The following is a 13,271-nucleotide window of genomic DNA, read 5'->3' as shown; positions in this document are numbered from 1 at the left end:
TAACACCACCAAGGCAGTGGCAATATCATATCAAGTGAGGTTAATCCAAGGGGCAATTATTGCTCATCAAAGCAAGCATATGCAGTGACTGAAAACACCATGTTTGGGGTCAGGCTCACCTTGGTCCGCAAAGTAGCATAATTGCTTTTCAAACTTTTAAGCAGGCCATATGCACTAGATTTTCCCAGTACAATGCGTTCTTGGATCTCTTCACTGCTGCTTCCATGAACATTGATTGTGGATCCAAGCAAGAAAAAATCCTTGACAATTTCAATCCTTTTTCCCCAATTGATCATGATGTTACCTACTGGACCAGTTATGAGCTAAGCATGAGAAAGTACCCAATTGTTGGAACAGTTGATTTGAAGTTAAAGAATAATTGACAGGGGAAATCATAGAGAATAATACTTGAAGAAGGTAAGAATACTGAGGAAAATTCATCATGACAAAGTGGGATTCATGCCAAGAATAAAAAATGGCTCAACATTAGAAAAACAGTCAATGTAATCCACCACATAAACCAGGCAAAGAATCAGATCCACAGATGCAGAAAGTGCATTTGACAAGATCTGAGAACCATGTCTGAAAAAACATTCGGTGAAACAGGAATGGAAGGGAAATTCCTTGTCATAATAAAAACCATTTAAGAAAAATCTAATAACCAACATCACATTCAAAGAAGAAGCACTTGTCTTCTATCACCATTCTTTTTTTTACATTTTATTAGGGGCTCATACAACTCTTATCACAATTCATACATATACATACATCAATTGTATAAAGCACATCCGTACATTCTTTGCCATAATAATTTTCAAAGCATTTGCTCTCCACTTAAGCCCTTTGCATCAGGTCCTCTTTTTTCCCCCTCCCTCCATACTCCCCCCTCCCTCATAAGCCCTTGATAATTTATAGATTGTTATTTTGTCATATCTTGCCCTATCCGGAGTCTCCCCTCCCGCCCCCCCCCCCTTCTCTGCCGTCCCTCTCCCAGGGAGGAGGTCACATGTGTACCCTTGTAATCAGTTCTCCCTTTCCAACCCACTCACCCTCCACTCTCCCAGCATCGCCCCTCACACCCCTGATCCTGAAGGTATCATCCACCCTGGATTCCCTGTGCCTCCAGCTCCCATAGGCAGCAGTGTACAACCTCTGCCCTATCCAGTCCTGCAAGGTAGAATTCGGATCATGGTAGTTGGGAGGAGGAAGCATCCAGGATCTGGGGGAAAGCTGTGTTCTTCATCGGTACTACATTATACCCTGACTGACCCATCTCCTCTCCTAAACCCCTCTATGAGGGGATCTCCACTGGCCGACAAGTGGGCCTTGGGTCTCCACTCTGCACTTCCCCCTTCATTCACTATGGTGTGTGTGTGTGTGTGTGTTCTTTTTTTTTTTTTTGCATGATGCCTTATACCTGGTTCCTTTGGCACCTCGTAATCACACAGGCTGGTGTGCTTCTTCCATGTGGGCTTTATTGCTTCTGAGCTAGATGGCTGCTTGTTCACCTTCAAGCCTTAAAGACCCCAGACACTATCTCTTTTGATAGCTGGGCAGCATAAGCTTTCTTCAAACACATTTACTTGGTCACCTGCTTTGGCTTCAGCAGTTGTGTCAGGAGGGTGAGCATCGTAGAGTGCCAATTTAATAAAAGAAAGTATTCATGCATTGAGGGAGTGCTTGAGTAGAAGCCCAAGGTCTTTCCACCACCTTAATACTAAACCTATAAATATAGGCACATAGATCTATTTCCCCATCCTCATATATATATTTGCATGTACATGTCTTTGTCTAGACCTCCATAAATGCCCCTTGACTCCTAGCTCTTTCCTCCATCTCCCTTGACTTTCCTCCTGCCCTGCTACCATTCTCCGTCCCCACCTAGGCTACAGCTATACCTCTTCTCTACGCAACCTTACCCTTGATCATTCCCCACCAGGTCTGCCACTCCCCACCAGGCCTGCCACTCCCCCCTCACAACAAGAAAGAAAAGCTTGTAGTTAGTTCAAGGATCGTTTGTTGGCCCTTAGGAGCGTTTTCCAGTCCAGTCTGTTGGGGCACCACGCCCTGGCCCCAAAGTCCACTTTCAGCATTCCCTGGGGACCTTGCCACTCCATTCCCTTGCTGTTCCGCTGCACTCCCCCAGTGATTTGCCTCGGTGTGGTGGGATCAGGTCAGGTGCAATTCCCACACTGTGTCTCCGGTGCTGTCCCCTGTATCGCCCTTAGTCACTGAGGGGCACCATCTCTCATAGTGGGGCCAACCATGTTGTTCTCTCTGTGGACTGGCTGCTCTACTCAGGAACATCATCATCACGGCCTGGTGGGCCAGGCTGTGCTCCACTCTCTCCTCCTGCCCCTTCAGCTGCTCCCGTGTGCTCTGATCAGATATGTCTATCTCCCGGAGCTGCAGAGTCAATGTCGTCCTTTGGAACAAATTCTTTTCGGGGAAGGGCAGGAATCCACTTAATTTATGGTGCTGGGGCCAGCCTCCCAGGCCTCTCCACTGGTTCCCTCCTCCACGCGGGGATATTGCATTCACACCTTGCGGCACTGGGTTGAAGTCTGGTCCCACTTTCCCTGTGTAGTCTATCACCATTCTTATTGAACTTGGTTTTGGAGGTTTTAGCCAGAGGCATTATTAAGGGAATACAATTGGGCAAAGAAAAAGTGAAGCTCTTGCTATCTGAAAACAATATGATTTTACATAAAAAAGACCCCAAGGACTTCACAAAAAGATTTTTGTAAACAATTGAAGGACTTATCAAATAAGCAAGGTACAAGATTAGTGAGCAGAAATCAATCGAATTCCTATATACCATCAAAGACGATTTCAAAAAGGACATCAATAAAATAAAAGAATAGGTGCCCAAAAAGTATGAAACCCTGAGGAATAAGCCTAATCAAAGAAACAATAGACCTATACAAAGAAAATTACAGAAAATTATTACAAGAAACCAGAAGAATCCCACACAAATGGAGGAATACCCTGTGTACATGGAGTGAAGACTTAGTACTGTAAAAGTATCAATATGACCTAAACTAATCAATAAAGAATAAATGCATTTCAGTTCCAAATACCAACTGCATTCTTTAAAGATATAGAACAACTAATTACCAACTTCATATGGACAGGGAATAGATCCAGCATGAGCACAAAGAACTCTTAAAAAGAACAAAGTAGGAGGACAAGCACTACCCAAACTGTAAGCCTATTATATAGCCACAGTTGTCAAAACAATCTGCCACTAGTACAATGATAGATGCATAGACCGATTGAACAGGGAGAAAGCCCAGAAATAAAAGCATCAACTTACAGTACACTGGCTTTTGACAAAGGATTAAAAAACATTAAGTGGGAATGGGACACCTTCTTCAAAAAAATGAGGCTAGAAAAATTGTATTACAATCTGCAGAAGGATGAATCTGGACTCATACCTCAATCCAGGCACAAAAATGAACTCAAGATGGACCAGACAAATAAATGTAAACCATAGAGATATATGGATTGTCCATGAGGAAATTGGGGCAAACTTAACAGTAGTCCGGCATACATGAACTACAAATACAATAAAGGAAGAACACACAGTTGAAGACAAAATAGATGACCGGGATCTACTAAAAATAGAACACTTATGCACATCAAAAGAGTATAATAAAAGCCCCTGGGTTGGGAAAATATCATTAGAAATAACACAACGGAAGGAACTAATAACTAAATCTATAGATTTCTACAACACCTCAATAAGAAAAAGAAATAATAACCCAACTAAAAAGTGGGTGAAGGACAGAAACAGGGATGACAGTCAAATGGCTAACAAGCATGAACTACGCATCAATGCAGGTGGACATATCTTACCTCTTCTGGCTTCCCTGTTCCCAAGAGACAGGAGTCAGACAAGCCTCAATGGTACATCCTTCTTTACATATCCTGACACCAACTCTTCCACCCCCATCACGCTATATCAGTGCTGAGTTCAATAATTCATTGCAATGGCCACACAGATCTCACAGGAAATACTATTAAGAGGGCTTATTAAGAAAGTTAGTAAGTTGCCACAAGTCAGGATGAGGAAACAGTAAGGATACACATATTTCTCTCCTCAACCAGTAGCCAATTCGCTCTCAAATTCCCAGCCTTCCATCCACATGGTCCCTTGGCCTTTGCCTCAATGGGCCAGGAAGCCAACACATCATTCACTCTGTCCCACAGTTCCATAGTATCAGGCCAGATAAGGAGAAGGTATGCCATGGTCTCATTGCTGCTCGCCTGAGTCTTTGTGCCACAGTCTATGATACACTTGGTCTCAGCAGCCTCTGCCACTTCAGACAGTGATATTTAACATGTTCTTCCAAGGTCCTTGGGGTTTCTCTCCTCTCTATTGATGCTTTCTGGATGTCTCAATTTTAAAGCCGGGGAGAAAGGGTGGTAACAAAAACTGACCAAGCCCCTTGATTAGTACTGCTTACGCTTGTTTGCAAAGTCCCACCCAATCATCTGGTAGGAAATTACAGAGACTTAGCTAGAAATGTCATATACTCACAATCACTACACATACAGCAGATGCAAATCAAAATAATGATGAGCTATCACCTAGTATTCACAGAGATATCCAAATGAAAAGCCAAAAAAAAAAAAAGAGAGAGAGAGAGAGAGAACAGAGACCAATAAATGATGGATAGGTTACGGAGAGATTGGAATATATACATTACTAGTGGGCTTATAAATATGTGCATCTATTGTGGAAAGTGATATGATACTGCCTAAAACAACTGAGAATAGAAGCTCCATATGACCCGGCAATTAGTTGCTGGGCATATCCCTCAAAGAAGTAAGAGACAGAATACGAGGAGACATATACTCTCCCATGTTCATGTGGCATAGCCCAAAATGGCAAGAAGCAAAAATCAGCCCAAATGCCCATCAGTAGAAGAAGGGATAAAGAACCTCTTGTACATACACACAATGAAATACTATGCATCCCTTAAAAAGCAGCGATGAAATACTCCATGTCATAGAGAGGAATCTAGAAAACATCATGCCGAGGGAAGTCAGTCAATCATGAAAGGACAAATACTGTAAGTCTATTACTATAAGGATAATCACCCAGAGAAAGGCCAGTTTCTGTTCTTAGTTCCTCTAATCTTCTAACCTGGTCTCTCAAGCAATGAGGTAGTATGTCTGCCTAGTGCCTCTGAGCCTTATATCACCCCTGTATATGTACATCTTTAAAACCATTTTGAGAGATAAGACCGCAACTCAGCTTATCACACTTTCTCATGACGTGGAACAGGGAGAAGACGAATCAGTTCTTGCCATATAGCAATGTTCTACTGTCACCAAAAACATCAACAAACAACATAACACCATCAATAGACACTCCTATGAAGGTTCTCAGTGAACTTGAAAGAAAATTCAAGTCTAGATGTGGAGGTGGTTATGTACATTTCTATTGGTGGGGAAACTAGTGGGCAAACTGCCAGTAAGAATACTTCTTTGCCTATCACTGGACATCTTGGTGGAGTTCTTTCTCGGAAAACTCGGCCGCCCGCCCGGCCCGCTCGCACGCCGCTATGGTGTGGGGGAGGGAGCAAAGGTCGGACGATGAGAGTCCCAGCACCAGCAGTGGGAGTTCGGATGCAGAAGAGCGAGACCCAGCCGCTCCGGAGCCTGAAGAACCAGAAGAAAGAAAACCTTCTGCCACCCAGCAGAAGAAAAACACCAAACTCTCTAGCAAAACCACTGCTAAGTTATCCACTAGTGCTAAAAGAATCCAGAAGGAGCTAGCTGAAATAACTCTTGATCCTCCTCCCAACTGCAGTGCTGGGCCTAAAGGAGATAACATTTATGAATGGAGATCAACTATACTTGGTCCGCCAGGTTCTGTATATGAAGGTGGTATGTTTGTTCTGGATATCACATTTTCATCAGATTATCCATTTAAGCCACCAAAGGTTACTTTTCGCACCAGAATCTATCACTGCAACATCAACAGTCAGGGAGTCATCTGTTTGGACATCCTTAGATAACTGGAGTCCTGCTTTGACTATTTCAAAGGTTTTGCTGTCTATTTGTTCCCTTTTGACAGACTGCAACCCTGCGGATCCTCTGGTTGGAAGCATAGCCACTCTATTTGACCAACAGAGCAGAACATGACAGGATAGCCAGACAGTGGACCAAGAGATACGCAACATAATTCACATAATTTGTATGCAGTGTGAAGGAGCAGAAGGCATCTTCTCACTGTGCTGCAAATCTTTATAGCCTTTACAATACGGACTTCTGTGTATATGTTATACTGATTCTACTCTCTGCTTTTATCCTTTGGAGACTGGGAGACTCCCGAAAAAGGTAAATGCTATCAAGAGTAGAACTTTGTAGCTGTGGATTAGTTATGTTTAAAACGCCTACTTGCAAGTCTTGCTTCTTTGGGTTATCAAAATGTATTTTGTGATGTACTAAGGATACTGGTCCTGAAGTCTACCAAATATTATGGTGCATTTTAGCCTAATTCATTATCTGTATGAAGTTATAAAAGTAGCTGTAGATGGTTAGGAATTATGTCATTTGTATTAAACCCAGATCTATTTCTGAGTATGTGGTACATGCTGTTGTGAAAATGTTTTACCTTTGTCAGTTTGTAATGAGAGGATTTCCTTTTACCCTTTGTAGCTCAGAGATCACCTGATGTATCATCTCAAGCACAATAAACATGTCACTGGAAAAAAAAAAAAGAATACTTCTTAATTGGACACTTTTGGCCTAGTTTTTATCCAGCCCTTGGTGGCCCAGGCTGTGTGCTACAGATAACTGGGGTTTTAGATCTGTCATTTTGAGGTGCACAAAATCTTTCAAAGACTGCACCAGAAGTATCCACTTTAGAAACCCCATTAAGCAAACCACACATTACCGTAAACTCACCTGCTACAGATTTAAGCAACGGAAACAATCCCTTGGACTTAAGGCTGAAGCACCCTAGTGTGAGAAGAAGCGGGTGATGGCTATCCCATGTTCTGGAATGAGTAGTGATTGGACTTTGGTTTAGGTCTCTTGCTCTTAGTGTGCCCAATGAATGGTGGCCCAGGACTATCATATATTTACTATTTGGATGCGCTCTTTGCTTTTTTTATTACATGTTATTCTAGTAGGCAATGACTTCCTTTGAATCATGTAAATGAGTTTTATTGAAAATGTTGCTCATCTCCAACACTAATTGTGCAAATACTGGTGTCATGTTTTAATCCATATGTCAGCAATGCTTGCATTCTGATCTAAAAATCTGTTCTTTATATGTATAACTTCTTTTTATCAACAGTGTTTTAAATTCTATACCATTGACTCCATCAATGAAACTATCAACAGAATGACCTTATGCTCCATGGAGATGATTTCCAATGTTCTCAAATAAAATGATAATGGTGCCTCAAAGTGAACCAGAGACATGCAAGCAGAAACCAGAGAGACATGAGGAGATTTTGAGTTCACATTTAATCATAGAGGAAAAGTCATTCTTATGATATGGTTATACTTACCATGCACCAATCTCACGAGGAGATCACTGAAGATATAAGTATTTTAGCAAAGTGTTGTGAGGAAAGCATATGGTGGCCAGCTATCAATGAAAATCATGTCCGGGGTCTTAAAAGCTTGTCTTAAAACTAGCACCCATCCAAGTAAGTCTTCTGCTAAGTCCACATGAAGGAAGAGCACCAGTCTGTGTGATCAAGGATTGTAAGCAATAAAATCCAGATCCAGAGGAAGGAATTCTATTAGAGCGTAAATTCTGGACACTTGATTCCCAGAGGCTTTAGATAATAATGGAGGCACAACATCCATTTGCTGAGCCCCTACATGGGTTCAACTCGCAGTGACTCCCTCTGACAATAATTGAAGGCCTCTGACCAGAATCAAGGGATGTGAATAACTTTGCTATCAAACAGAGACTAATGCAAATTTAATGGTGGCCACTATAATTAGGGTAAAATGTAATACTTAATCATTTAATTTCCCTTATGACACATTTTAAGTTTATTCTAGTTTTCAACATATTCTGCTTTCTTTTTTATTTATTTTTGTTCTATTTTGCCATTGTTGTTGAATTTTTTGTTTTGAGTTTGTCTTTGTTTTGTATGTTTTTGTGTAGAACATCCAGGATATGAAAATCTATAGACAATAACCACATTAATAATTTCCTAGGAGTGGGGTAGAAGAAATAGAGAGCCAATAACAATAAGTACGAGAAAGAAGAAAACATTCTAAAATTGATTGTGGTGATGGTTGTACAATCCTCGATTGATTAAACTACTGAATGGTATTAAATATTAATTATATGCCTATAAAATTATTAAAAAGACAAAATAAAACTACGTGAGCTGTGTTTAAAATAAAAAACTAAGCAAATGGACACATCAAGGACCTTTCAAAAACATTCCAAGCTATCAATGGCCCAAAAGGACAAAATTAAAATTTTCTAAGTATCATTTCAACAATTGCTTGCAAATAAATGCTACATAAAAGATAGATTGCTTGTAGCTGCCAATTTTATATATTACACTGTAATCGTGCTTCCTCTAATGATTATCTGACATTAAAGTTAATGGATCACAAGGAGTGTGAATAGTCAATGAGGTTAAAATGAATTTTAAAAATTTTTTAAAGAGTACTCTTGAAAAGAGTGCAGAGCTGAAAACTCTGTTTTTAGTTTATATTCCCAATTGTGTAGGTATCTAATTACTAGTGCAATGTTATCACTGCAATGTGATCTCCCTAGAGAAAAGGCTTAAAGAATATCCTCCCATGCCTAAGATAATTAGGTAGATTGAATGCATGAAGGTATATGAAGACCATGACAAAAATGGAAAGAGAGTCAATAAAGAGAATATTATTTGGTTGCCCATTCAGGGAATATAGTTCACTTTATGAGAACCTGGAACAAAAATTTTAAAAGAGATTTTCTAATCTATTTAGAAAGCTTCAGATGAACGCATATATAAATAGGGAGAAAATGCTTTTATTATATTGAATCCAGTAGATAACCATGCATAGAACAAATCAAGATAATAATGTAGAGAAGGACCTTATTAATTTTCATTAAAAATAGGAAAGATATTTGACAGTCACGGCTTTAGCTTCAGTTGTCTTATATCAATAAAGATAGTATGGTTAATAAGAAAAAGCACCTTGAAATTCCCACTGAGAAATTAAATACAGTTGAATATGTGTCACTGAAACTTGATTAGAAAAATTGCAGTTCAAGGTATCTTTTCAAAATTAGGTTTAACAGTTGGGAGAGCATCAAATGTTGCAGAGTAATACAGCTTTAAGAAAATACAATCATTTAGAGGTAATAGCATATGAGAGAAACTAACCAAAGTTGTGTGGGAATCCCATACAACTTATTTGGCCACATGCAAAATATGGCAATTCTTCGCTAATACCTATAACACAACCAGTATTTTAGAAAAAAAATTCTTAATGGAAATTTCAGTTCAATAAATATGTTTATGCCCTAGTGTTTTGAAAGCAGAACATGTGATAAGTTCTTGATTTGCTGGATTGTATTTCCTCATAGGTCCATGAAGAAGCAATGATGGATAGGGCACCTCTGAGATTAAGATTGTCCATATTTGTGATGTAATTTGCTATTTTTATTTCATCAAAACATACCTCAAAATTTATCTTTGATTATTTGGTGGATTCGAGGTTAAGATTTGGCTAGGGACTGTACTGTCAAGGCAAATTCAGAAGCACTTGGTTAAGACACTAAAAAGAGAGCTATATGGATCCAAAGCAGCAATTATTTCTGGGAGCAGGGGGAAAACGGTCTTTTATTAGCTTACATTGCCATAAGCCATATGAGTTTAAGAAAGACTTAAAAATATATATACAAATGATTAACTTTCATCCCTAGAAACCAAAATTGAAGTGACATGGTGATAACTTCAGTTAAGTATATCTATCTAAAAATAGAAGTCAACCCACTAACTCAAAGAACAGTACAAATTTTAGGCAATCAAACTGCAAAAGCAAAGAGCAAGCGAGAAGGATGTCAGTTATATGTAGAACTTTATGTATGGAGTTTCCTTCCATGACCTCCTATTGGTCACAGTACTTTAAAGCCTAGCAACTAAACTACGTCCATAAGGGACCTGTGGGTGTCATCTTTTATGTTTTTGCTTACAAAATGATGCACTTCTTATTGACTGAATATAAAGATAGTTCTGACAACTGCCTATACTAGCTACCAGTGGGACAGTAACTGTGCAGCTGAAAAGGAGAGTTTTAAGAGAATTTATCAAAATAATTACAGGAGAATACTTTCATTTAAAAATAAATGGGTATAATTAGAATAGAATCATAATTCTTTCACAAGTGCTTTTACGTACACTCCATCTTTGTTACTTTTAACGATTTGACATTCAGCTAAAATTAAGTGCTTCTTCCAGAGTGTGGAAAAATTCTGATTTACTGTTCTATTCAACTCTCAGCACAGTGTAAAATGATGCAAACGTAGTTACTTTTAGCAGGGCTTATCTCCCTTAACTTTAGTAAAATTTACCCACTCACTGTATCTAAATATTGTAGAAAACGTGAAAGAATGTAGAGCTTTCCTAAACATAATCAAGTGTGTCTTTCCTATGTTACAAATAAATACTAAAATTAAAGTGTAAATAGCAAATGTTTAAAGAGTTAGAAGATCCTAATAATAGTGGTTGTCATTTAAAATAAAATCCAGTATATTTGAAACTTCTTTTGTTTGAAACACAATTTTTTATCCTTAAATATTTTTAAATAAAAATATTAAATGAGAATACAATGAGAGATTTGCTACAATGTTGTTTTGAAATATTTCAAGAGTCTGTAAGACCGTGATAAGATAAGTGTGTTTATACACGTCTATATTACAAGGACATGAATAAAAATTTTGAGAAACCATATGTCCAAAGTACATTAGAGTTTGAAGTATTTCTAAAACACTTTCCCAAATAGAATATTTCAAAACTCACCTTATTCCCATGATATTTTCAATTAGAAATCCATATTGGTAGACAGAAGCTTTCTTTTCCCACTTTGATTTTATCTCATTTGGATTATTTCTCCTTTTTAACACATTCCTTAACTATATTTCTTTCATTATGTTTTTCTATTTTAACATAAGTACTAAGCAGAAGGAACAGTTTATATTTCTGGTACCTCGATATATAGGCCTTCTGAAAATGAAGGGAAACACAAAATTTCTAAAGCAATAAATTAATACGAATACAAAATATACTCCAAAATACCTGGAATATCAAAATTAATAAAAACTATAAAGATGTTAGCACCTACTCCTATTTAAAGTACTTTATAACAAATTATACGTATATTCCTTTCCCTATTTTGTGGATTAAGTAGTTGAATACACCTGTAAAAGGTTGCTTTTTAATTTAGCAACTCCAAACTCCTCAAATTTAGATTTGAGAGAAGCCTGAAAAATTTGGAGGAACGGCCCATAACACTAAGTAAAATGTATTGAACTTTGGCAAAAACGAAAGCCAATGCCTATTAATTCTCTGACACACCCAAGAAATTAGACTTCTTGGGAGTGCAAGCGTAAGTTAAAAAGGATTGCTAGACAATCATACAACTTTTACTATGCAAACTATTGTAAAGTTATTGATTTTTTAAATTTTTACAGCGAGAATATTTATTGCACAGCTACACGCTGAAAGCCTTTGGACGAACTGGGCACTGCAACAGCTGCCCTCGGGTTTATGGGTCATACCTTCATGCAATTCATGCCTGAGTCTCTGGGGTCCAATGTTTCGGTGTCTCAATCAAGTCGCACCAGGTGTACCGCGTCTTTTAGCCTTTGCACTCCAGTGATACTTTCTCTTGCCACAGGTCACCTTCTGTAGATGCTATATCTTGGAGTTCCAGTGTTGCACAAGGTGTACGTCACAGTGCGATGCTTTCCGTAGGATGGCATTCCCTGTGTATTTCCCTCCGGAGGCTGAGACCAAAAAGCTGCCATTGTTTCTTGACATACCTTCCATCTAAATCTATAACAGTTTTGAAGGAGGTATGAATATCTCTCGAATCTTTCCCCAAAGAAATTCTGTGATCCTTGATTTGCATCACATCAAAACGGCAGTTTTGTTCTTTGACCTTAGGGAATAAAAAGACTCCTGAAAAGACAAGATAAGATGGTAGGGTAAGAGGACATGGAAAAAGGGATATCATTGCTGATGTCATATGGATCATGGCTTAAAGCAGAGAATACCAGAGAGATGGTCCCTTGTATTTGCTTGCCCATGCCAAGTAGCTGTACCATGTAAACCACAATAAACTGAGTAACCTTGAGAAGAATGGGAATTCCAGAACACTTCATTGTGCTCGTTTGGAACTTGCACGTGGAACAAGAGGCTGTTATGCGAGCAGAACAAGGGAATACTGCATGGTAAAAATCAGGAAAGATTTGCATCAGGGTTGTGCCCTCTCACAACACTTGCTCAATCTGTCAATCATGAGAAGCTGCATTATATGAAAACCAGTGCAGCACCAGGATTGGAGGAAGGCTTATTAACAATCTGTGGTATGCAGATGACACAACCTTGCTTGCTGAGAGGAATGTGTAATTGAAACACTTCCTGATGAAGATCAAGGATTGTAGCCTTCAGTATGAGTTACTACTCAATTGTAAGGAAGAGCACAATCCCCACAACTAGACCAATAGGTAAAATTTTGTTGAATGGAGAAAGGGTTGAACTTTTCGCTTGTATTAGGTAACTCTGCTGTAATTCTAATGGACAGCATTGGGTAAATCTCTGTAGAGTATTGAAAAGCAAGGGTGTTTCCTTGAGAACTGATGTGTGTCTGACCCACGCCATGGTGTTGTCGCTTGCATCATATGCAGGTGAAAGTTGGATATTGAATAAAGGAAGGCCATCGAATTTGAGTTGGCATCTGAATTGTGATGCTAGAGAAGAATGTTGAAAGTACCATGGCATAGTAAAAAACCAAACTTATCTGTTTGGAGAAGTAAGAACAGAGCGCACCTTAGAGCCAACGATGGCAAGATTTCATCTTACATAATTTAGACATGATATCAGGAGAGACCAGTCCCTGAGGAAGAACATCGTGTATGGTATAGTGGAGGGGCAAGGAAAAAGAGGAAAGCCCTAGACGAGATGGATTGACAGTGGCTGAATCAATGGGCTGGGGCATGGAAACAATTGTGAGGATGGTGCAGTACCATGCAATATTTCATTCTGTTGGGCATAGCATTGCTA

At 39.0% G+C, this 13,271-nt stretch overlaps 1 pseudogene; it reads left to right on the top strand.

Moving 5' to 3' along the window:
- The first annotated feature begins 5,573 nt into the window (after positions 1-5,573).
- Positions 5,574-6,379, top strand: LOC142433607 (ubiquitin-conjugating enzyme E2 E3 pseudogene; annotated as a pseudogene).
- The last annotated feature ends 6,892 nt before the right edge of the window (positions 6,380-13,271 follow it).

The sequence above is a fragment of the Tenrec ecaudatus genome, chromosome X, assembly GCF_050624435.1.
Source record: "Tenrec ecaudatus isolate mTenEca1 chromosome X, mTenEca1.hap1, whole genome shotgun sequence".
Lineage (NCBI taxonomy): Eukaryota > Metazoa > Chordata > Mammalia > Afrosoricida > Tenrecidae > Tenrec > Tenrec ecaudatus.
The sequence above is the reverse complement of the archived record's forward strand: the minus strand, read 5'-3'. Positions and strand labels throughout refer to the sequence as shown.